General features: G+C 42.6%; 1 long non-coding RNA gene across 1 annotated transcript; it reads right to left on the reverse strand.

Moving 5' to 3' along the window:
• Window positions 1-635: 635 nt before the first annotated feature.
• Window positions 636-26601, reverse strand: LOC149126324 (uncharacterized). Its single transcript, XR_016235913.1, has 3 exons — window positions 26309-26601; window positions 3461-3545; window positions 636-842 (listed from the first exon to the last, which is right to left on the reverse strand). It is a non-coding gene; the product is annotated as an uncharacterized LOC149126324 (long non-coding RNA).

Raw genomic sequence — 26601 nt, forward strand, 5'->3', positions numbered from 1 at the left:
TAAAATTTTGAAATCCATGAATATTTTTTCAGAATATGCATTTTCCATGAACCTCTTTTTTCTGTGAAGTAATTTCATCTTTGTAGCCCTAGCTTGCATTTCACCTCCTCTTCCATCCACCATGAAACAACCACTATTGCCAAAAAATGCAGTCTCCAATTTGGCCTAGGCCTGAGCTTGACCTCCAGTCCTGACCCAATAACTAGTAAAAGGGAAATAGCTATGATGATGACTGATTGAAATCATTCTAGAGCCAGTGGAGTTCATCGGTCCCAAATCACAGGACATCAGTGGTTGATTCGTGGACATACTCATGTCCTAAACTGATCACAGGTAAGAAAAGTACTTCAGTTTGATGGTGGGGAGAAGATTCCTTCTTTCATTTCTGGCTGTAAACAACAAAGTACTTGTCCCCAATTACTGCCAACAACCATCTTAATTAATAGGAGGATTTTATAATTATGTTAATGCCTTGGGAAAGAAGGAAGCAGAGTAATAAAAGTAATGGTTGCTTCTCTCATTGAATCACTGAATCAAAACTGGCCCAGAATGTACCCAAACACTGGATTTTTACAGTTATGTAATCAATGTTTTCTTTATTACACTAAATTTTTTTAAGAATTCATTTTATTTATTTGAAAGGCAGAGTTAGAGAGACAGAGGGAGGGAGGGAGGAAAAGAGGGAGGAAGAGAAAAAAGAGATCTTCTGTCTGGTGGTTCATTCCCCAAATGACTGCAAGAGCCAGAGCTGGGCCAGGCTGAAAGCAAGAGCCAGGAGCTTCTTCTGGGTTTCCCACATGGTTGCAGGGGCCAAAGCATTTGGGCCATCTTCTGCTTCTTTCCTAGGCACATTAGCAGGGAGCTGGATAAGAAGAGGAACAGCCAGGACTCAAATCGACACACGTATAGGATACTGGCATTGTAGGCAGTGGCTTAACCCACTACGCCACAATGCCAGCCCCTATTACACTAACTGAAGTTTATTTTTCTGTTATATGTCACCAAAAAAACTCTTTTAAAAGAACCCCTCCCTTCATTATTTAAAAAAATCAAAATTGTATTTCCCCCTATAGATATTACTACTAAGAAACCTCTGACATCCTGCAAATCACCTTGATGAACGTGCCCCACTCACAGGAAGCAAAGAAGAACTAAAACTTGGGCCAGCAAAAGACCAGTATGAATGGTTGCTACCAGGGGCTGGAGTTGAGGAAATGGTTGTCAAAGCAAAATCTCAGTAGGAAAGAATGATCAAGTTCAGAAGATCTGTTCTACTATGTGGTGGTTGTAGTTACTAATGGTGTAGTACATTCTTTTTTTTTTTTTTTACAGGCAGAGTGGACAGTGAGAGAAAGAGACAGAGAGAAAGGTCTTCCTTTGCCGTTGGTTCACCCTCCAATGGCCACCACAGCTGGCACGCTGCAGCCGGCGCACCGTGCTGATCTGATGGCAGGAGCCAGGTACTTATCCTGGTCTCCCCTGGGTTGCAGGGCCCAAGCACTTGGGCCATCCTCCACTGCACTCCCTGGCCACAGCAGAGAGCTGGCCTGGAAGAGGGGCAACTGGGACAGAATCCGGCGCCCCAACTGGGACTAGAACCTGGATTGCCGGCGCCACAAGGCGGAGGATTAGCCTAGTGAGCCGCGGCGCCGGCCTACTAATGGTGTAGTACATTCTTGAAAATCAGTCAGGGAATAGACTTGCTTTTTAAATTTTCATTTTGTGTTTGACAGGCATAGAGACAAAGACAGAGATTTTTCCATCTGCTGGCTTACTACCCATATACCCATAACAGCAAGAGCTAGGCCAGGCTGAGCCAGGAACTGGAAACACAATCAGGGTCTCCTATGTGGTGTCAGGGACCCAGCTAGTTGAGCTGACACCTGCCGACTACCAGGGTAGGCATTAGCAGGAAGCCAGAATGGGAAGCAAAGTAGGGGCTTGAACCCAAGCACTCCTATACGGATTGTGGGTGTTCCAAGCACCATCAACACCTGCACCTAAGACAATAGATTTTAAATGCTCTCACCACCAAAAATAAGCATGTAAGGTAGCACAAATGCTAGCAGTTTAGTTAATCCTGTCACATAATACAAAGCATCATGTGGTACACAATGAATATAGAGTATTCTAAAAAGTTAGTGAAAACAATAAATTAAAATATTTCTATTTGGGTGCAAAAGAAATTTTGAAATTCATGGATAGTTTTTATCTACTACATATTTTCCATGAACTTTCTGGCTTGTCTGCATAGACTGCAAAATGTTTTGCACCAAAATAAGCTTGTCTTTTAGCTCCATATTTAATGAATATTTTCAGTCCCCTTGTGTATACAACTGTTTGTCAATTCCAAAAGTACTTTTGAAAACTTAAATTTATAAAAGACCAATATGGCTTGTCTTTGTGACGACACCCACGGAGCATATTTCCCTACCTAAGGTGGGCTTGACACCAGGTTTTGTATTCTATTCCATCAAAAACTGTTGCCCAACATTTGCCTTTCTCAGGAGGAAAGGCCACAGACGCAGTTGTTGGTATGCCATAAAACTCTTCAACAGAACAGATCTTTGTCTCTGCTGCTAATAAACAGGACGGCCCAAGGCCAGCAACATCATTCTGAAGGAGGGAAAGTGTGTTTGCTAAACTCATCTTCTCTCAGCTCCCTGCCTCTCCTTTGCTGGGTTTCACCCCACATTTGGTCTGAAAGCACATAGACACCTCCCTAGCTCTCCTGGAAGAGTAAGAAGCTAAGGCTGAAGAGCTGGAACCTAGAGGCACTTTGGAAAGTCTCTCCGGCAAGCAAGCACCTTCGGCAGCTTCTGGGGGGGGGGGGGGGGGGCGGTTGTTTCACTGTTACACAAGGTCCTTCAGAAAGTTCATGAAAAATGGAATTAAAGGTTAAGTTTATTTTGATGCAAAAAATTCATTGAATTCATGCCTATGAGGGACCTACAAAATATTCATAGAAATACATATTATAAAAAACTGCATGGATTTCAAAATTTTCTTATACCAAAATAAACTTCTACTTCTACTTCCCACCAACTGTTTGAATTACTCTCATATGTGTAGTCTCTGGAATGAAACACTTCCAGGTTTCAATATAGCCTTTGCTGTTTACCCATTCTGGGACATTAGAAAAGATTTTTTAATATTATTTTTATACCATAATTGACACATAATAATTGTGCATATTTATGAGGTACTGTGTGACATTCCAAAACATGTATACAATGTACAATAATCTGGGTAACTGGTATATTTAAAACTTCATATATTTGTCTTTTTGTGTTCACCAGGAACATTCATAATCCTCCCTACCAACTATTTATTCATTCTTTTATTTAACAGAGTAACAGAGAAAGAGAGAGAGACAGAGAAAGAAAGAGATCTTCCATTCTCTGGTTCACTCTTCAAATGGCCACAGGAGCCAGGTCAGAACCAGGCCAAAGTCACATACCAAGAACTCCATCCTGGTCTCCCAGATGGGTTATAGGGATACTTGGGCCATCATCTGCTGCTTTCCCAGGTACATTAGCCAGGAGCTGGATCAGAAATGGAACAGAAGGGACTTGAACTGGCATTCTGAAATGGGATGTTGGCGTCTCAAATGGTGGCTAAAACTGGTGAGTGAGAACACCTGCCCCAGTACTAGCTATTTTGTAATATTTGAGTAAATGTTGGAAACTTTCTTGACTTGTGCATGCTTCAGCATCCTCATCTAACTAGAGATAATAATGAACACCCAACTTTTAGGGCTGTAAGGCTTTGGCCAAGTGATTTCCAGAACTCGTTCAAGGGAGCCTTACACTCAGGAGCTATGAGCGCTAAAGGTGTAAGAATAGCAGAAGCAGTAATAGCAACAGGTAGCCCAACTGAACTAGTTAAAAATCAGGTAAAAATAATTTCCAGATGATGAACACAGCTGCAGGGAAATAGAGTTTAAGACTTATTCAGCCTTTTTAAGGGGTCTATACTGAATATTATATTTTCTTGACTAAGATTTTGCTAATTCTTGCACATTATTGATAATAACTTTGCCCATCACATCTGTAGACAATCAGATCAAGGGCAAAACCTTCCAGCCCAAGACTCAAGCACTCTTTTCTCCCCTCCGTTACATGCTGAAATTGCTTTTCCAGTCTCCTAATACCATAAACATGCACACAGAGGCTTATTGAGATATATTTTGTGCATGAGAGTGGGAAAAAAAAAAAGAAACATTACTTAAGATCAAACATTGTTTTCAAGTCTAGGTTAGCATTCCTGGAAAATTCATTCACAGTATTTTTCAAGCAGGTTAAAATCTCCAAGCTGTGACCAAACAGTGTGCCAAGAACATGGTCAGACAGACAGGCTTGGAAAACTGGAGAGGAAGGCTTGTTTCCAAGGAAAAGTATAGCATAGTCACAGCTGGCATCCCAGCATGAGGGGCTTTGTGAGTAAGACCATGTCTTGGAGACGGGTTTGGGGCCTGGAGCTAGATCACTATCGGAGCACGGTTTGGGTGCTGTGTGGTGCTTTTAAGGAGTCACTCCTTTCCACTTCTTCATTTAAAAAAATTGCTTCACTGTGGCACTTTTGCCTCCATCAAAACTTGGTAAAACTTTTGAATTGGAATCAGTAGAGGTAGCACATCTCTGTGCTGTATTGTTTGGTTCTGTTCTTTCTATTGTAGTCAACACTCTGATTCCCAGGACAAATGTCCCTAAAACCTGTGAATTGTATAGACTTTCCAAGTAATAATATGCTTCCTCTTCATCTTGGAGTCCTTTGGAGAAAGTTAAAGGACTGAACAGAAGTATTGAGGGGCCTTTCTTTTCCAAGATCCACCACAGAAAGGAACTGGGTTTCAGATTTGGTAAATAGAGCAGGTCTTACTAAGAAGCAATGTGAGCTCGAACTTGACTAATCCTCCCTATCTGGAAAGCCAAACTTTTGTCTTCAACATGATATAAAAAACAGAGCATTGAGATTTAGAAAGAAAGAGACTCGGATTTGACCTCCGATCTTCTCATTACTACCTATGTAATTTGTGGTGGAAAGGTTAAAACTCCTTTTCACTTTCATCATCCGTAAAGTGAAAATAATACAAATGGTTTCATAGCATTATGTAGCTCAAATGAGAGGGTAGATGGTTCTCCTTTGCAAAGGCAAACACAAGGCGCCTGATTAACTTTAAAATGGTTCTAATCATTACTCATTATACTTTCCACTTGCATTGAGACCTATAAAATACCTTTAAGAATAGCACTTTAGCAACGTCAATCATTGCATTTTTTTTTTTTTGACAGGCAGAGTGGACAGTGAGAGAGAGAGAGACAGAGAGAAAGGTCTTCCTTTTGCCATTGGTTCACCCTCCAATGGCCACCGCGGCTGGCGCGCTGCGGCCGGTGCACGGCGCTGATCTGATGGCAGGAGCCAGGTACTTATCCTGGTCTCCCATGGGGTGCAGGGCCCAAGCACTTGGGCCATCCTCCACTGCACTCCCTGGCCACAGCATAGAGCTGGCCTGGAAGAGGGGCAACCGGCACAGAATCCGGTGCCCCGACCGGGACTAGAACCGGTGTGCCGGCGCCACAAGGTGGAGGATTAGCCTAGTGAGCCGCTGCGCAGGCCAATCATTGCATTTTAATGTGAATAAAGAAGGTAAATAAGGAAGAAGACATGACTGAAGAAGGGTGCTTAGAAAGAGAAAAAGAGCCTAGGAGTCTTAATATTATCTTTCTCTGCTTCAAAACACTAGTTAAACTTTTCCTCCTGACTCTTTCATGCTGCTATTGGGTTAGCCTTCTCTTCCCCAGCAGAGAAATATAGCAGATATAGACTTTTGTTTAGGAAAATGTATATTTATTGTATTGCATGCTAAGTGCCAAGCTTTGTGATAAGTGTTGGGGCTATAACTAACAGACTTGTCAAAACGCCCTTTGGGTGATTACAATCCATGGAAGCAGTTGGCATCACCTAGAGAAGAGGACCAGGGACAATGCCTTGAGATCAAGTACATGTAAGAAACTGGAGGAAGATGAAGAGAGAGCTATAGCTAAGTAAGAAGAGGTGGGAAGAGAGGGCATAAGAGCACAAGTGAGAAACAGTCTCAGGCAAGAGAAGGGTAGTCTTCTCCATTGATAAAGCTAATTCCCAGTTATTGAATAGATGGCTTTTTGCACTTACAGTTTGTGAAAACTGGACTAGGCCCTGACAACTTGTCACTGAAAAAATTAAAATTGTTACAGATTGGGCTTTCCAGGAAGCAACTTTAATAGGGAGATCAATGTAGAGGAGGTTTATTATGATCAACACATGATTAAGGGAGAAGCTAGAATCAGGATTGGGCAGAGAGAGGGGTCAAACTGCAATGCACCTGCAAAGAGAGCCTCAGAAACCCCACAGGGATCTCTGTAGCTAGAATGGCCCTTCAGAATTGTCCACACTTGGGCGGAGACAGTTGCATGGACTAGTCACTGTAGAGGATGACCCTGAAAGATGGTACTGGCAAGGTAGCTCTCTGTTGCTGATGGAGTCACAAAAGAAGCTGCTTGCTGAAGGCTGTCTACCCACAGCACCCCCAACATCTATGGAACCAAGTGCATCATTGACAAAAGATTGGAAAGACATTACAGTGCATACCCCAAAAAACAATGCAGTCCCTTGTTCCTGCAGGACACAGTATCTCCCAAGGTACAGATATTAAACTATGAAGCCAGCAGGTGGCAGCATCATAATTCAGGTCAGTCGGATTGAAGTAGGATTTGTTGAGTCAGGGTCCTTGAAGGCAAACTGAAAGGGACTGCAGCTATCTAAAGTAAAAAAAAAAAGGGGGGGGGGCGGAGTTTAAGGAAGGGCATGGACTAACTCAGGTAGTAGAAAGAAAAGTCCAAGAAACAAGGTCATAAATGAACAGGAATAGTGAACAGAGAGTAGGTGTCCAGAAGCTCAACTGTAGGAACAGTCTGGATTGGGTGTCTCCAGTGACCCTAGGAGACACTGGTGTCAACATCTCAGCCTCTGGAATGAATTTTTATCTGTGCAGTGCTATTGTGTATCACTGGTTCCAAAATGAGAGGCTGAGGCAGGAGCATCTGGCCTTTCAGGCATCTGTAGTGAGAGGTGAGGTCCTACCCACCACCTCAGCTCTGCAGATACAGAGTCCCAGGCAGAAAAAGATTCAGATACTGCACTGATTAAAAACAACAACAAGAATACATAAAGGCAAAGTCTTGGCCATCAACTTGACTTAGTGCTCATGGGAAGGAGTTAATTAGGGTTATGCAGATTATGGGGCCTCTAAGCACATGAAGGAGGTTGACACAGTGGGCTGATAAAACAGACAAAACAAACACTGAAGACCAGACCATAACTTGGGCTCGGTACCTATGAGAAGGGGTTAGGGAAACTCAAGCAGATACTGGGCCCAGCTGGATAGATGTGGTGTTGACAGAAGGCTCTAGTCCCAGCAGACTGACATGCGCTCAGGAAACCAAAGCTGAGCCTCCGATGGAAGATGGGGATTAGAGAGGAGAGCTGGAGTGCAGAAAGGTGGAGAGATGCCCATCATCCACCCCAGTACAACCTTGGCAACAAGATGAATCCCAAGTCCTTTTCAGTGGTAAGGGTTGGCCCTTCAAATGTAGCCACGTTTGGTCTGAACTGGCAGAGGCACTAAGTAAAGGCTCAATCTGTGAGCTGAAAGTTTTCTAGTCCAGTGACGGAATGGGGCTGGAAAAAGTAATACCAGGAGGATAAATAACCCAGAAGGAGTTTTCTTTTCTTTATCTCCTCCAGGGCCCTCCCCCAAAGAGAGGAAAAGGCAAGTAATGTTTATTTGGTGCCAACTATACGAAACACTGTGCTACTCTAAAGCCTCAAAACAAGATCTGTTATTCTCATTTTTCCCGTTGCAGAAGCTGAATATCACAGATGTTAATAACTTGTCCTGAGTCTTAGAGATTTAGAATTCGAGTCTATTCATCCCCAAGCAAAACACATTCATGTTCTGTTGTCTGTACTCTTATCATCACTTGCTTTATTCTCGGTTCCTTATCCTAGCTTTACTGCAACAGCCACATTGTGTTTTTAGAATCATGCTCCTCAAACTGGAATTTATCTTCTCATCATAATACGTCAAGGGGTATCTGAGGTCACAGGCTTAGCATAAAGCACTTTCTGGAATGGAAAATTTATTTGAGAATTGTTCAGGTTACTGGTACATGGAGGATTCACTTAATTGGTTCAGGTTTAATGTAGTGTTGTATGAAAGCAAGCATAGAGGTATTTAAGGTATAAATATTTAAGAGAAAATAAGTAATGTTGAAGAAATCTCAAGTCAATGTGTTCAACCCTACAAATCCCTCTGAGATATGTGCGCATGTTTCTCTGTCATTGGGCTACATGAATAGATAATTTTATAAACGCTAACTGTGAGAAGAAAGCCTGGAGAAAACTCAGGTAATGACGCCACCACCTCTCAAGACCACTCCCAGCATCAGACTGCAGGCTTCATTCTGGAAGTTCTCCTCTTGGGGGGAGGTGATGTGCTAATGACCATTCAGAAATGCTCTGGCAGGAGACATCACTAAATAAAACTGGCAGCCTTTAGAAAGCATGGAAACTTCTAGAGACAATAGAACAAGTCAGAAGCCCAGGAGTAAAGGGGAAATAATGAGATGAGCTAGAGCAAAGGAAAATTTTGGCATGGGGTTGGGAAAATGTCCAAGGAGTAAGAACTGTTAGATGACCGACTCATCAGGACAGGAAATGAGGAGTCCCCGACACGTAGCTCATCAAACCCAATAGGATTCAGGCGGCCTCCTCTGCAGGGAACATTGAACTGACTCCGGAAGGGTAGGATGGCCAAGCAGGTCATTTTCAGCTCCTATTTCAGTTACTCTATGGAACAGGATGATTCAAACCGTATGGCTTTAAAGCCACTCTTCATTTCGGTGGTTTGGTTGTTTGGGTTCTTTTAAGGCACCACGTGACAAAGGCCCTTGTGACAAAACAAAGCACTCTCACAAAGCAAGTTTGTTTCAAACCTAACCCCCTTATCTTCTCTTCCCCATGCATGTAAAGTAATGTGCTTTCTTTTAGAACTTGTTCCAGGGTAAACTGGATTGATGTAGTGCTTTATGGAAACTGTGTGCCAAAGAACAGAAGAATAATGAGAGATCCCACACTGGGTCAGATCGAATTTCAGGGCAGCCTGGGGTTCTGAAGCTGACAGTGGTACCCAGGGATATGTGGTTAAAAACACATTGGTTGTTGTTAACCTCAAAAGGACAGGGAAGAGCCCCAAGTGGACAAATATGCCTATCTGTGGGCAGCAAGTTTTACAATGTCTTGCTTCATCTCCAGAGTGCAGTAAAAATGGCCTGGGCTTTAGGAGCAGAGAAAATGGGATTCTGGCTTACCCCAAACAGACTCTGATGAGTGACTTAATCTTCTCTGAGTCTCATCTGTAAAAAGGACACAATAAAACCCACCACAGAGCATGGCTGAGAGAATGAAATAAGAAAATGTTCAAGGGCCTGTGTTGTGGTACAGTGGGTTAAGCCACTGCCTACAAAGCTGGCATACCATATGAGTGCCAGTTCAAGTCCCAGCTTCTTCACTTCTGGTCTAACTCTCTGCTAACGTGCCTGCGGAGGCAGCAGATGATGGTCCAAGTACTAGTGCCCCTGCTAGCCATGTAGGAGACCCAGATGGAGTTCCAGGCTCCTGCCTTTGGCCTAGCCTAGCACTGGTCATTGCAGCCATTTGGAGATTTAACCCAAATATGGAAGATCTCTATCCATCTCTCCTTCTTTCTAACTCTGGCTTTCAAATAAATAAATAAATCTTTTAAAAAAGAAAGCTCGAAGAAGAAATACATTATTTATGTTTGCAATTGGAGACTGTTACGCTTAGTGAAATAAGCCAGTCCCAAACAGGCAATATCATGTTTTCCTTGATTTATGGTAACTAATATACAAGATACAAATATGTAATACATTTGAGCAAAATTGACACTTTGAAATTTGATTATTGTTTACAGCTCTTGTCTATATTATTGTGGAACAGCTTTTTTTCTGCTTACCACTTCTGGAGTTATTTATTTAGTGGAAGGTTAATCTGTGACTATAAAGTACATTAAAAGTATGTCATTGTAAAAACTAAAAGAAAAATAAGAAAAGATGGAGGGTGGATGTATGAGAGGGAGGGAGGAAGGGTAGCATGAGAGGTATCATTATGCTCTTAAAACTGTATATGTGAAATACATGAAATTGGTTCCCTTTATATAAATAATTATCTCAAAGCAGAAAATTTGCACTACTAAACACAGTGCCTGACACATAGTAAGTGCTTGATAAATTATAACAAGAATATGATGGAAGTTCTATTTAAAAATCCCATAAGACTCTATATATTCTCTCAATTCCTGGTACATTAAAATGATAGCTCATGTGTGGATATGACCCAAGCCAGTATTACAGTTATGCTCCTCTGATGATTCCCACCTAGCCAAGAGATAGCTGGTGCCTATCACAGAGAAAGAGGTAGAGACACATCATGAGGTTTTCCTCTGCTGCTTCACTCCTCACATGCCCACAAGGGCCAAGGCTAGGCCAGGCCAAATCCAGGAGCTTTATCCAAGTCTCCCAAGTGGGTGGCAGAGGTCTGAGTACATGTGCCATCCTCCACTGCTTTCCCAGGCACATTAGCAGGAAGCTGGGTCAGAAGTGAAGCCCAGCATGGGCTGAAACTGTTGGTCATATGGGATGCCAGCATAGGGATTAACCTAGTTCCTATCTTTCAGATGCTGTAAACTAACCTTTATCTTTTAGCTTTACCTAGATTAGCATAATATTCTTTAATATCTGCCATTTAAATCAGAGATTTATTATTTACTTGTGGCAGTGAGATTTTTATGAGTCAAGAGGGAACCCAAAAAAACTTGGATTGCCTGGCGGTATGTGGGCCATCTTCAGGGTCAGCCAAATAACCTCTTCTTACCATTGCTATGATTTTCACAGGCCTTGCATATAATTTTAGAATGCACCTAGTGACTAAATTAGGAGACTACTCTACAGGGAGAGGGCTGAAGCTCTGAAGTTACTGACAGAAAAGCCAACAGGTCTTTTTGTTTCTGCCAGTTTTATAGCCACTGCAAAATTAGAAAGGGATCCTGCAAGATGACCCTGGGCTATTCAACCATCAGCCCAAGTCTATGATATAGTGACTCCTTGATGTGCTAGTTATCACTCATCAATAAAACTGGAGTTCTATTTATCCGAAACTGGGAAATATCTGGGAAATACCTCCGTTGGGTTCCTGACCACACAAACTGTCCTGATGTCACAGATAACTATGAAAAACTAGAGTAGAGGCTACAAGGAACAAAGTCAGAGCCTCAGAAGAACAGTAAGTCCCTGTTCCTTATACAAGTAGCCTTTAACATATGTGTAGAAAAAGGGAATGAAAAGACAAGCTTATTTTGGTACAAAAGCATTTTGAAATCAGTGCATGGCTTTTCCGTAACATGGATTTTCAATGAATTTATTGAAGACCCTTTGTATTTGTTGGGCCATCAAAGGGTCATTTCCCTCACTACAAAATCCAGAAATCCAGGCTTCCTTAGGGCAAAGGGCAGGAGAGGTATTCCATCTGCCATTTTCATCTGTCTTTATCTACCTGGCACTGATTTGCCCTGAAATTTAAGTGCCTGAACTCCTCCTCAACACTGTTAGCTAGCTGTACTTCTAGGAGTATCCTGGAGGATTTGTATGCTAGGGTTTCGGAATGTAAATCACAGATATAGACTCTGGCTAACATAAGCAGAAAAAGAATTGGCTGCACAATAATTTACTGTAAGGTATTTAGTACCTTACAAAATTGGCAAGAAGATGTAACAACCAGACTTTGCAGGAACCAAGGGAAATCCAGCCAAAATCCTTTCTAGAAATGGACTGCAGAGAATTTCACCAGTATTCCTCAGCCACCAGCCACTTATTATAAAGGCACTGAACATGACTCTTCCACAGTGCAGGAATAATTGTTAAGTGGCCATGCCACTTATTCCTTCAACATTCAGAGCTTCATGCTAGGAATTCTGTGGCTCCATGCTGGTCACATGACAATGCCCAACCACCAGAAGGCTGTCTGAGTGTAGCGTTGGTGTTGTGAAGTACAGAGTACCCCCTGCCAAAACTAAGCAGGAAATGAAGAAGAAGACTCCATGCAGCAACAAAGTGCTTGTTAGAACAAGTTACAGGTGGGATGCCAGCCTGGGGCCCTGGGGCACTGAGCTGTCTGGGCAAAGTTAAAGCAAGATTTACGCTACCCCTCATGTAAGAACAGTAGCAGAGATAAGCCTTTGTAGGTTTACAAATCATAAGGGAGCTGCAGATTAAAACTTCTCTTACAACATTTGTTTATTATTCTTTAGAAATAGCCCTTAGGCCCTTTGCTGGCCTGTCCCACATTACTAGAAAGGCTGATTCGCACTTGGGCTTCAAGGCTGGAGAGTGGTGCTGATTAGGCTCACAGCTTCACCCTGCAAGACAGCAAGGCTCAATAAAGCATCACTATGGGTGTGTTGCCATACAGTGGCTACATGACAATGGTTTCCTCCATTTCTGTAGAAAAACATTACCTCCCACCAATCTTAGGTTTCTTTTCCCAAGGTGAAAAGAATATTTATAGATTCTAAGACGTCAAAATAGGTAATATCCATCACAGTCTACCACTTTAGCTAACATTCTCCCAGATCCTTCCTCTGTTCATAACATTTCCAAAAACATTACTCCTAACAAGATAACATCCTCCCCAGGACAACCAAGAAGTCAACATTTCATGAGTGGGAAGCACAGTGAAGCCTCATCTGCTATTACAGGCAGTGCCCATTCTTCTTACTGATATCCTGCCTCCTGGACCAAATAATAAATTTGCCCACTAAAACACATGATATGCACATCATATAAGTATGAGCTGGAATGAGATGACAGAAAAGGAAAGGAAGTACACACACACGCACACTACACTAAGGAAAGAAATATGGTCTGAGGCTCTGTTCCTTATTTCTATAACTGAGAGAGGGTAACTGGGATTGCAGTTTAGGTTCTTTATGGTGTAGATTCTGAGATGATATTTAACTGGCTGGATATTTGTTTAAGAGAGTTCTTGGGCTCAAGATCTGTGAAAGGGTGAGGGAAAAACCAGAGAAGACAAAGGAATGAGTTAGGTCCTAACGCTGGCCCAGCAGTCCTAGCCAGACCCATGTGTACTTGAAAGACAGAACGACCATTCATTTGTCCTCAGCCAGGCAGAGATGACCAGGTCTTCAAAATCCTCCATTGATAAATTACCGAATAAAGGCCACCCAAGAAGTGGCATGAACTTGAGTGAGGAATCTGTCTACAGTAAATCCAATCCATGAAAGCACTGAAAACTCAGAGATTTCTGCATGATCTGGGGCCACAATTCTTTCATGGAAGGATGATCTGAGTGGTGCATCAAGTGGCCACCATAGCTAGTCTTTATATTTCTCTTCCTCTGTTTCTTATTCTATATTGTCTTTATCTTCAACAAGCACTTCAGCTAACTGGGATCCTGCATCCAGTGGAGAAACAATGCAAATTTTTATTCCTTGGGTCGTAATATCCAAACTCACATTATATTCTTCCCCTTCTTCCCCTTCTACAGCAGTAACTGAGACTCCATAGGATGCTCTACTGTTCTATAAAGACTATTAGAGGTGGTAAGATATGGCCAGTTAAATCCCTGAAGCATTATAAATGCATTCTCTAACACCTCTATAATAAATAGGTTTCTCTGTCAGAAGTAGTGTTGTTGGAGATACCAGGACATTTTATAAAACATTCACAGGTTTTAAAATGGTAGCTCTTGCACAATCCAGTGAGGATCAATCATGACCTTTCTGAGGGTTATGCCCAAATTAATCAACCTTCTTTTGTTTTTAAGATTTTATTTATTTGAGAGCCAGAGTTACAGACAGAGGGAGAGAAAAAAAGAGAGAGATAGGTCTTTCATCTGCTGGTTCACTCCCCAAATGGCTGCAACTGCCAGGGCTGGGCTGATCCAAAGCCAAGAGCCAAGAGCTTCTTCCAGGTCTCCCACACAGGTGCAGGGGCCCAAGGATTTGGGCCATCTTCTGATGCTTTCCCAGGGCATAGCAGAGAGCTGAATAGGAAGTGGAGCAGCCGGGACTCAAACCAGCGCCCATATGAGATGCTAGCGCTGCAGGTGGAGGCTTAGCCTACTATGCCACAGCACCCGGCTCCATTAATCAGCCTTCTATAAGGGCTCAGGGATCATTAATGATGCCAGCAATCTGGCTAACCAATAGTGGCAGACCATGTTGTTCAGCCCATGTGGAGTTTATCCTTAACCCTAACCCCAAGAGACCTCATGGTCTTTTGTTCCTGTGTCAGTAAGCAAGCATCAGGATAGATTAGGAAAGACTCCCTCACATGTTGGTTCCTGGATTAAAAGTTTTATTTGCAAGAGAAATACTTTATTGATAATTCACAAATCACGGAACTAATTGTTGCTATACTATGTCAATATTTAAATTAATAGACACTGTTGTTTTTTTACGGCAGTTTTAGGTTCACACCAAAATTGAGTAGAAAGTATGGAGAGTTCCAACCCACCCTCTACTAGACCAACATTAAGATTTAGAATAATATATTTCTTCCTTGAGCTTTTTAAGAGGCAGTATCGTACAATGGCAAAGGGTAAGCCTTTCAAGTCAGACTACCTGGGTTTGAATCTTTGCTCTATCACTTACTAGCAAATGTAACTTTTGAGCAAGTTACTGTCCTGTGCTTCAGTTTTCTCCTCTTTAAAGTAGGAATGATAATTACAGTACTTATGCCCATAATTGTAAGAGGTATATTCATTTCCTATTCTCTCCAGAAAGAAAATATTGATTTCAAATGAGCTCTAATGTTCCATCAATTACAGATACATTTTTATTTCAGAGATGCTTAATGGCTCTTGTTTTAGAAATCAGGAAGACATTGTGAGGACTTTTCATGTGCTTAAAGATATTTCAACTATTGTAACATGTTTGAGTATGACATTTTTCCTCTCAAATTTAACTTTAAAGACTCCATCCCAACTATTCTAGAAGCAAAGTTGATGAATCTAGAGTCAATGAGGTTGATGGGGAGAGGACAAAAGAATTGGCTTTCTGCAGGAATTAGTAACAGGATCTTCAGGCAAGGTTGCAACATTTTATTAGAAATAGAAGAGCTGTTTCAAGTGGCCAGGAAGATTCAGTGGAATGGTGAGTTTATGCCCTGAATTCTTCCACATACTCCTATTCTAATCCATAGGGCCTTATTCTATTTCACTATCCCAGCTTTAAGAGATGGTTAATAAGATTTTAAAGTCAACTGATTTTGTAATTTGGCAAACCACAGAATCAAACTATTTGTTTGACTTTTGGATATTCTAGCCCTCAGGCACCAGAAGATAAGATATTTCTTTTTCCATAGTCAGAGAAAATACTTCTTCTTCAGACTGTGAGCCAAGAATGTAGGAATTTGGGTTACTCAATCTCTTGAAAGATATCTAGTGCCACTAGAAGCAGCTGCCTGTGATGGATGGTCTCATTAGCCCACCATGATGGGCTCCAATTTTTACACCTTGTTCTTTGCCCCTCAAAGTTGACTTCTATGTACTTCATCAACCAGCTAACCTTAACCTTCCAGCTTCAGGCTGGTGCAGTCCATGGGCTGCACAAGGAGGAGATCAAATGGAGAAAGATAAGGAGGAATTTATTTCCTGACCCTCCCTACAAGGCTGTAAGTTAGCAGTGCATAGATTCTTTTACCAAAGTCTACCGCTCCTATTGTAAGACCCCCTCTTGTAGCCACAGCAATTGCTCTGTATGGGTTTGGGTAACTGCTCTTTACTCTTGCTTTCTCATGCCTAGAGTAAGGGACCTTGCAGTTCAAATCCATAAAGTGCTTCACCACCCTTTAACTCTGCCTACTATATTTTAAGCAGACCTTTTGTTAAGATCTCAAATGCTTCATTTGTGTGTATCATTTGTTTCCAACTGAGAACCCAAATAATACAAACCCCAGTGCATGGTTTTCAAATTTCTAGGCTCTTCATCATATTTTAAACCACTCAGTCCACCAAAGCCTTACCTTTAATGAACAATTCTATTCCAGATTACCAAGAATTCTAGCTTAATTGTAAGACTCCCAAATATGTGACAGGGGCTTCTAGATTCCTATCCTTGAAAAGAGACAAAACATAACCAGAACACCACCACAAGTACCATTGATGTCATTGCCACAGTTTACTCAACTGCCATCATCAGTGGAAGGAACACCACTGAACTTGAACCCCTCTGGCTATTCAACGCCAACACAGTTGTGCCCTGTATCCTCTAACTTTATGACTTTTCATTCTCTAATCCATTGGCACCAACATTTTCACACAGTCATAAACCAACCCTAGAATTAGTGTCAACATACAGCTCAGACTTTTTATCCTGTTTGGACTCAGAACTCTGTTGCTTTTCTTGTTCCTCATTCTTTCCACTGCTCCTCGTTCTAAGCATTCCAGCATAGTACAGCTCATTCTGCTCCTGTTCTTAGACAACAGAGTGAAGCATAGCTTTTGTAAGGATTTATGAGTCTGATGCTTATATAAGAATACTTTTATTATTCCTATAGAGTTATTAAGACCTCTTTGTTGGTTTCATTCAATATTCAAATTCCAGGACAAAGTTCTGCTCCTATACAGAAGTCTATCCAAATATTTGTGCAACACTCAAGCTTTAAGATTTTTCAATAGTCTTGGACACTGTTTTATCAAGTAGTTGGATAGTCAAAACATCAACTTGTTTATAGTTTTGCTATATAAAGATGTTTTTATGTAAATGCTCTTCTTGACTCTTTGGTTCTAGAAAGAATCATTTAAAGAGTTTCTGTAAGCTAGATAAACATAAGACAAATGGGCATTAATTGTAATTATTTGGGGGCATTTATCAAAGCTTGTCCCTCCTAATTTTCTTTGTTGTGATAAAGACATTACTGTGATTATATGGTAAATTTTCATAGAGGTTAGAACTGTTTAAAACCTTTGAAAGAGGCTTCAACAGCTTCCATTCTGATGTTCAACATTGGATCCTCTTGAATGGATTGGGATTTCCCCCATTTAAATTCCCCAAATCTTCAAAAAGGGTATCACAATAAACAAAGATGGAGCATGTGTAGAAGACCGAGGTTCAGGCTGGTGCCGTGGCTCACTTGGCTGGTCCTCCGCCTGAGGCACCGGCATCCTGGGTTCTAGTCCCAGTTGGGGCACTGGGTACTAGTCTCGGTTGCTCCTCTTCCAGTCCAGCTCTCTGCTGTGGCCCGGGAAGGCAGTAGAGGATGGCCCAAGTGCTTGGGTCCCTGCACCCACATGGGAGACCAGGAGGAAGTACCCAGCTCCTGGCTTCGGACTGGTGTAGTGCTGGCTGTGACGGTCATTGGAGAGTGAACCAACGGAAAGGAAGACCTTTCTTTCTGTCTCTCTCTCACTGTCTATAACTCTCTCTCTCTGTCTCTCTCACTGTCTAACTCTGCCTGGCAAAAAAAAAAAAAAAAAAAAAAAAGACAGACAGACAGAAAGACAGAAAGACAAGACAAGACAAGACCCAGGTTCAAAGACAAAGTCTACTGTTTATAGAAAGGGGAGTGATTCCATCTATACAAGGGGCTTATGTTAAAGTTCTCCCTGATCCAACAGCCATTGTAAGCACTTTGAGAGTAATCCATATGAGAATGAACCAAAGAGCTACAACAGTGACAGTTCACCCTCAAAGTACCTTTGGTCCTACCTAACAATAAGAAAGTTTGCTCCCATCTCTTGCAGGAACACTGTGGCAGGCACAAGAATCTGGACCAGCAACATCTTTCTGCTAAGGCAACTAAGGATGCAGTAAATTCAGTATTCAAAAATGAGCCTATTTGTACCATTAACAGGTTAAGCATATTACCTTAGTTAAATGTAGCTTATAACCATAAGATATTACCATTACAGTGACTTCCTAGTACATCTTGGAAGGATATTCCTGCTTTATGATTGGGTAACATCCTCCTGGATTAGTGAATTAGTAAAGGCACCCCTGTGCTGACAGCAAGGTGTACCAAAGTTAAATCCTTGAAGAGCAAAGGTATTCAACTTAGTTTCTTTTCTGTTTCTCTTATACCTGTCTTCCTAAATCTGTGGTATGAACATTATCTGCTGTGGAGACTTAATTGTTTTTCATTCAATGAATATATTTAAAGTTTTACCAGTAAGACCTCATGATTAGGTATAATAAGCACTAGACTGGGAATGAATATACTAAGTTGATTCCCAGACCTCATAAAACTTTTAATTATCTATGCAACTATGGACAAACAAGTTACTTTCTTTAAACCTAGCTCTCATCTATAAAATCAATAAAATGGAAAAAGCAAAGCCATTCTTGACTACAACCCCGGATTACTATAAAGTCAAGTGGAATAATGCATGTGATATTGCATTGCAGATTGGTTTAAACAATGCATAAATGTGAGAGATGACCTCATTCATCTTCAAATTTTAACTGGTGAATTTGGAATTGGCAAACTCATTTGAAATAACATTTCCCTGAGGAGTTCAGGGCCTCTCGATCATCAGTTCCCAAAGGTTTTTAAAGAGAGTCACAAGGCTAAATCTCCACTGCCACATTCAGAGTATGAAAAGCCCATTTAGCTGTCATCCCCTGCTGTTGGCAGACTCTCAGGGAATGCCAGCAAAACGTCTGAAATTGGAACAGCAACCCACCAAGTACATCCAAATCTTTCATCAAACTGTGCCTAGTTTAGAAGCAATATTATGTTAACATTACCCCCACCGTGGATTATTTCTAATGAAACCAATCTGCCAAGGTGAAATGAGAGCATGTGTCACAGAGAGGCATAATTGGGTTGACCTGAAAACTAAGTTTAAAAGTAAATACCCTGTCAATTAAAGATGAGCAGAAAAATTCCAGAAAATATCAAGACTCTTAACTCCTTTAAATCTGTGCCCTATCCCTTAAAGAATAGTATAATCAAATCTTTCAAAGTTTCTCAATATAGTTAGGATAGAAATTTGTATCTTTGTTTATTAAGTCAGATTCTCCTGATGGGTAAACTCTCCTAATTGTAGGCTAGCAAACTTCAAAGGCAGAATCAACTCTTTCAAACTAAGATGACACTATTCAGGATGTGGAAGACAGCAGAGCAGTCTTTAAGTTTGATCTCTGCATTGTCATTTCCTTCCTCTCTTTAACTGTGTCATCATCTTCTTTCTATCTCCATTTATAACTATCTCCTGTGAGACACCAGCATTTTATCATTCTCCTACCTTTTGGACACCATACAGAGCCATGGCACTACAAAAATGTGTAAGACATGAGCCTTGGTGTTGAACACTCTGCTCTCATTCCCAATCACCATCATTGTTCCTTCTCTCAGTTTCTGCTCAGATTACCTGCTCTCTTATGCTTTTCCTTATTGAACCAGGAAGACTTGAAAGTTCTTTCTTTTTGACTTAACTTTCCCTTGAACATACTCCCATTCTAATATCTATGCTGTATATATTGTAGATATTAGTTTACATGTATCTTTGAAATCAGCAGTTAAGTCTTTTTATCTTTGTACTGTAATATTCTACAAGCTATCAGGCACAAAATAGATGTTAAAAAATATTTGTTGAGTAACTGGTTCCCCAATCCAGTCATTCCTCAATCAAATATTTTCACTTCTTCCCTCTTAATGGTTCTTATGTACAAGTCCTTTTTCTTCTCTACTTCTACTGCCCAACGTTGACCTTCATCACCTTTCATTATGCATGTTTTATATTCTTTTCTTGCATACTTCAGATCTACTTTGTGCTCTGTCGTTCCCCCATTCGCGGAGGAATGACACTGGACCCTGCACTGTTCTTTTGTCTGCTCAGCCCTTCCCGGGTTTGCTGCTGGTCCTTCCCAGATTGGCTGCCGACCCCTCCACCTCCGTGGAGGGGCAGCTCCCCCTGCCACTTTCCCCGCTTCCGCAGAGGAGCGGCACACCGCCGGCCGGCTCTCTCGGGGGCTGCTCAGGTGTTCCTTCAGATGTTCCTGGTGCATGTTGACTCTCTCCTCCTTTATAGTCCTCTTCCACCAATCCCAACTCTGCTGCCCACACGCCGAGCACGCAGCTCTCCTCCAATCAGGAGCAGGATCAGCTCCTGCAGCTTATCAGTCAAACTGGCGAGAGGCAGCTGCATAGAGGTTGTTTGGGCTCTCTCTCAGCGCCATATTGTGGGAGAGCAGATGCATAGAATAAGTCTTAATTCCAGTAACTTAGTCTAGTCTCAGTTGCTCCCCACAGTGCTCCCATCAGAACTATCTAAAGGAGGTGGTAGACCATCTTATTCACCAACATCAAATATTCTCTCCTAGTTTCATAATAAAAATATCTGCCCTAATTTACCTTCTTCAACCTATTTCTACTCCTCCAGCCCAGCCTCCTATGCTCCTAAATATCTTAGGTACTTTTTCTATCTCTGTGTCCTTTTTCATGTGTTCCTTTTACTTAGAGGGACCTTTCTTCTTATCCGCCTGTCAAAAACCTGTAAATCTTTAATATTCTAGCTTAAATATTGTAGCACAAGCCAATAAGAACCTGTGTTAAAATTTGCCATAATCAATTCTACAGGCAAAACTATAAATAAAATCTAAGGTTCATAACCTTAGATATCTTTATACTGGCTCTGGTGTGTCTTCTGTGTATATACAGATGACCATACCATGTATGGCCCAATATGGGATACTTTGGACAGTTAGGGAAGGTACTATTAATAATTAGGCCTGGACAAAAATATAAATCAGTATATATGATCAACCAACCAAAATATAATCCCTTTCTGGTTATGGTAAAATTACATGAGTCCTGGGGCTGGTGCTGGGTGCAGCCCTGGCCTGAAGCGTTGGCATCCCATATGGGCACCGGTTCTGGTCCCGGTTGCTCCTCTTCCGATCCAGCTCTCTGCTATTGTTGCTGTGGATTCGTTTCTGGGAGGAGGAGCGTGGTGGGGGCAAGAGGCGCAGAGTCACCACACAGACCCCAGGAGTCAGGTGAAAGCAGGCCTGAGGCAAGCAGCCCGTGGACTCATTTATTTCAGTTGCTACAAAGCTTATATAGCCAAGGCAGCCAATCTGGTCAAGGGGCGGTCTATGCCCTAACCAATCACACCCTGATGCCAGGCAGTTTTCGAAGCCATCCAATCACAGCCTGTTGCCAGGCAGTTTCTGTTGCCAGTGGCCATCTTGACATGGCCTTCTCATTCCACCACATTGCCCCCTTTTCATTTATTTTTGAGCAATGGGAGGCATGATTTTTGGCCATACCATTGTTGACCCCATTTCCATGTGGTCTCTGTATGTGTCTATGCCTGTCTTAGGTTGTCCCCCAGGGGATTTTACCCATCATTGACTAACCAGCGCTCAAAACGGGAGACCACAGGAGTGCTTGCTCGATGGGGGTAGGAATGAGAAACAATGTTAATCAGGAATGGCATGACTGCACACAGGCTGTGGGCCATTTGAGTGGCTGACCAGAGCTAGTGGGGTATAAAACAGTTAAGGATGTGGCTATGGGCAGTTCCTCAGGGTAGGATGCTAGGGCAGGTGCATCCGCTAACAAGGCAGACTCTCAGTCTTGTTCAGCTGGTTCTCGTTGGCTGTCAGTTGCAGGCTTGATGTTTCTGGCTGGTACCCAAATGGGCTGTCCTGCATTCTCTGGAAAACACAAGCATATCCTCGACCCTTGGTTAGCAGAAGCCTTTTTACAGGCGTTGGAATCCAGGGCCTGAATTCTGCATCCACTCCTACATTTACGGCAAATGTGCAGGTGGGATGGGGTCTAGCAGCTGCCCTGAGAGCCTGGGGTACCTGGGGACTGCCACAAATGTGGAGATCCTCACTGGGTGCGGATGGGATGACCTCGCATGGGTTATTGCCTTGAGGTCGTCTAAATTCATCCCATGAGTATTTGGGGGGTGGCTGACCAGGCATTGCTACATTGTCTGCTGTCATGTCATTTTCATTGTCAGAGCTCTCTCTCCCTAAGTCATCAACTGTTGTCTGTGAGGCAGGGACCTGGAGTGTCAGGCTCTTATCACTCACAGATTCATTATGTTTGGTAATCTGTGCGGGATTCTGAGAGGGGGTATCTTTCCCATGTTTGAGCACTTAAGAGCGGTGTGCCTCGCCAACTCTAGCCAAAGGAAAGACATGTACAGCACTGCTGCCATAACAAAGCAAATTCCTAGCACCTCAGTGGCTGATGGCATTCTGCAGGGGGTTCCCTACCTTAGACGAACAGACAGTGGTGTATCAGATCATACGTATGTTCTGTGCTTAGTGGGGGACTTCCTTGATTCATTAGGTCAAGGCCATATGCTCGCACGGTGTCTCCGAAGCGTCACCTCTCTCGAGTGAGGGAAGATAACTTGGTTCTGAATCCTGAGATGATCAATCCCTTATGTGAATTCACCGGGCGAACCGAAAGTAAAAGGAGGAGCAGAGAAGCGGCGTATGCTTCTGGGTGGTGTGTGCCTAACCTGGGGTCACTTAGACCAAGGACAAGGACAAGGAAAGGGGCGTAGGAGGAGGTTCTGCCTGGGAAAGCAATAGAAGATGGCCCAAGTCCTTGGGCCCCTGCACCTGTGTGGGAAACCCAGAGGAAGGTCTTCCTTCCATTGGTTCACCCCCCCAAAAGGCCGTTACCGTTGGCGCTGCACTGACCCGAAGCCAGGAGCCAGGCGCTTCTTCCTGGTCTCCCATGCAGGTTCAGGGAACCAAGCACTTGGGCCATCCTCCACTGCCTTCCTGGGCCACAGCAGAGAGCTGGACTGGAAGAGGAGCAACCGGTACTAGAACCCGGTGCCTATATGGGATGCCAGCGCCGCAGGCAGAGGATTAACCAAGTGAACCATGGTGCCGGCCCCAAAAATACAGATTTTTAAGTTCAACACATGTGCATCTCAAACAAGGATAAGTGCTATGATCCTCTACTACCACATAACAAAATAAACCTGATCCAGAGTGTAGGCTTGTAAAATGCTTGAGAACTTGATGTTTACCTTGAGATCTTAAGAGTAAGCAAAAGAGGAAATAAAGTTCATTCCAGGATTATGGAATAGCAAGATACAAAATCCCCAGAGTCCATGTGGATCCTGGCCTAATCTAGGAACACAAGAAAGCACTGTGTGACAGGAGCACATTAAAGGGAAGAAAAAAATGATAGGAAATACGACCAGAGAAGGAGTCAGGGATCAGTACAAGAAAAGAGTGTCAGCTATGTTAAAAGTTTCTGTTCTTGTTGTTTTATTTGTTTATTTGCTACAAAGAGCAATTAAACTTTAAATACTTCTAAATAGATAGTTAATGAGAATGGAGGCAGGAAGAATATTGGTACCAATTACTAGGTTTTCATTTGGAAAAACCACTTTTGTTGAAGAATGGAGAGTAGTTTGTAGGAGTACCAGAATGGGGCCAGGGAGACCAGATAGGAAGCTATTAGAATGTCTTGGTTGAGAAGGAAGTAAGGGTGATTTGAACTAATGTAGAGGCATACAAAGTACAAGAAGGAAGATAAAGAAGTTCAACTACCTTACTGAATGATGTTGGAGTGAAAAGAAGATAATGGGATAAATCACTCCCACGTGTCTGACTGGATGGTGATGTCCTTCGTTGCAGTAGAAAACACTAAGAGAAGAGCAGGTTGAGGTGAAGCTTATGTATTATTTTGCATAGAGTAAATCCAAGGTGGCTGTGAAACATGCAAATGTTGACACTGAGTAGAAATGTGTTTGTACAGATAGATGTGAGGCTCTGTGGTGAAACTATGCTGGAGCCTGCTAGGACGTCATCCCTGCTTGTGTGGCAATGGCAGCTGTAAATATGAGTAGATTTTGAGAGAAAATAGAAGAAAAAGAGGATGAGAAGAGGTCCAAGACCATGTGTTAAAGAACCTCAATGCTTAATGGCAGGGTAAAGAAGACCTATGATGCAAAAAGAACGACACCGTAGCCAGCAATGGAGGAGGCAATCCAAGGAATCAATCATCTGGGGTGTCAAATATGGCAGAAAGATCAAGAAAATGCAAACTGAACCTTTCTCATTGGACTGTATGAGTGTCAAAAAAGACATTAGTGAGCATCTCAGCTGTGTTGGAAAGTGACACGGCATAAGCCAGATGGAGGAAGAATGAGAAATGAGTGGAAGATAAGGAAGGAAAAAGTTCAAGTATAGATAGCTTTTTGAGAAGTTTGGCTCTGAAAATTGGAAAGGTTGGCCAGTGCCACAGCTCACTTGGCTAATCCTCCACCTAAGGCACCGGCAGCCTGGGTTCTAGTCCCAGTCGGGGTGCCAGATTCTGTCCCGATTGCTCCTCTTCCAGTCCAGCTCTCTGCTGTGGCCCAGGAGTGTAGTGGAGGATGGCCCAAGTGCTTGGGCCCTGCACCTGCATGGGAGACCAAGAGGAATCACCTGGCTCCTGGCTTCAGATCGGTGCAGCGCGCTGGCTGCAGCAACCATTTGGGGGGTGAACCAATGGAAAAGGAAGACCTTTCTCTCTGTCTCTGTCTCTCTCTCTCTCTCTCTGTCTCTCTGTCTAACTCATCCTGTCAAAAAAAAAATTGGAAAAGGTTTAAAAGAATCTTGAAATAAGAATGGTTAGAAGAAGCTATTAAAACTGAGAAATACAATGTGAGTACAAAGAGAATTCTTTTGCAGACTGAGAGCTGTATGTCTTTATTTCTGGAAAGACCCAGTTGAGGAGCTGTCTTGGTAGTGTAAATCCCTGTGAAGAGAGAAAAATGTAGGTAGGATCTGAGGCGCAGGGTGGGGAATGGCCTTAGGAGGACGAACACCCAATAACTAACACAGGTGAAGGCTGGTTTTGCTGTAGAGGCAGGTAAAGACATGCTGGATGAGTTTAAAGAATTTCCTGTCTGATGGCATCAGTTGCCTCTGAAGGTAAGAGGAGAAGTCAGAAGTTCAGAATGAAGACACATTAAGCATGGTCAGATGTTGGGAAAGAATGGCAGTGGTATGATGGAGTGTGGTGAGAGAACTAATGGGACATCAGGAGGGCCCATGTAAGGATGTGAGCATGAATTTATTGAGATACTACCATGCCCTATTATGTGGCTTTCTCTAACAACACCACGCTGCTTAGATACAGGTTTGGAAAAGTAGAAAATAAAGTAAGGATTCTCCATATCACTGTGAAAAAAAATTAGGCAAACAAGAAATCCGCAAAGAGAAGAGCAGGTCTGAGGGCTTGCATTAAAGCTCTCACTTTGCACATAGCTACCACGGCTATCAAGCGGCCCTTTCACTGGCATCCTTGAATTGCAACTGAAGCTAAAGCTGAACACCAAGTTGTCACATAGATGTCACATTCTAAAGAGAGCTTCCAACACTGACTGCCAACAATTAGGGTCAAACCCACAGCCTTCTGCCTTCCTCTCACTTCCATCATCAGGGCCTACTAAGATGAGATTGAACATATCCAACTACCCCAGGACTGCATTCCCAAATCTACCCAACGTGTCACCAAATATTCATAAGCATCCAAACACACTTCATTATTAAAGAAAATAAAGACTGAACAAGAGAATTGTAGACTTTCTGGAGTGTACAGAAGTGGTTAGAAAGTTCTGGCATTTGTCCAAGGTGTCTGTAAGGGAAGAAGTGATACAATCATAGATGTGTCTCAACCTCAATTCGTTTTCTCCCCCATAACACGTTAGCCACATGAACTGTAACATGACTTTGTATGAAGTAGGCATTATACATGGAACTACATTTTTTGTCAACTCCAATCCATTGTTATTTCCCACTTCTTGTGCTCCTCTCTCTCCCTCCCTCTCTGTTTCTCCCCCACCCCACCCAACTCACTTTCATTGTTTCCAAATCAACCATTCTGTTTTCTCTATTTCCAAAGTCAGCAAGTGGAATAGAGATAAGGACCAAGGGTAAAAAAATCTGTCAAGATTCTCCCCTATGCCTGCCTTTCTTCTATAACTTATATTTGCCCAGAGTAACCAAGAAACAGATCCTCTGCCCACCTCCTGTTGCCAGTGCTGTGGGACAGAGAACAAGAGTTGTCTCCTCTATGTCCTCAGGGGACTGAGGTTTTACTTCACAGTCTGGGGGACATGGCACCTCTCCCAGAGTCAGAAACGAGCAAGGGATGACTGCCAGCATTTCAGTCCCTCTGGTGAGATGAGATCTTACCTTAGTGCAAATCCATCACTGAGCTCCAAAGCAGTGACTTCCTCTCCCTTTTCCAAAACCAACACTTGACTATTTGATGAGTCACTGGTTCCCTGACACTTGTAGAATACCCTTGAAATATTCCCAGAAGAAGGAAAATTATACTGTATTCAAGCTACTCACTCTCCCCCTCACCCTCCCTCTTTTCTCCAGCCTGTGCAAGTGAGGGCCCTGTAAGCTTAAAGTAGAGGCCTCTATAGCCAATAGACCTTTCTCATCTAGTTCAGCTGAGTGAGCTGGTTCCTAGGTTTTCA

This window comes from Oryctolagus cuniculus, chromosome 6 (genome assembly GCF_051225735.1).
Source record: "Oryctolagus cuniculus isolate XC-2025 breed Fujian yellow rabbit chromosome 6, ASM5122573v1, whole genome shotgun sequence".
Classification (NCBI taxonomy): domain Eukaryota; kingdom Metazoa; phylum Chordata; class Mammalia; order Lagomorpha; family Leporidae; genus Oryctolagus; species Oryctolagus cuniculus.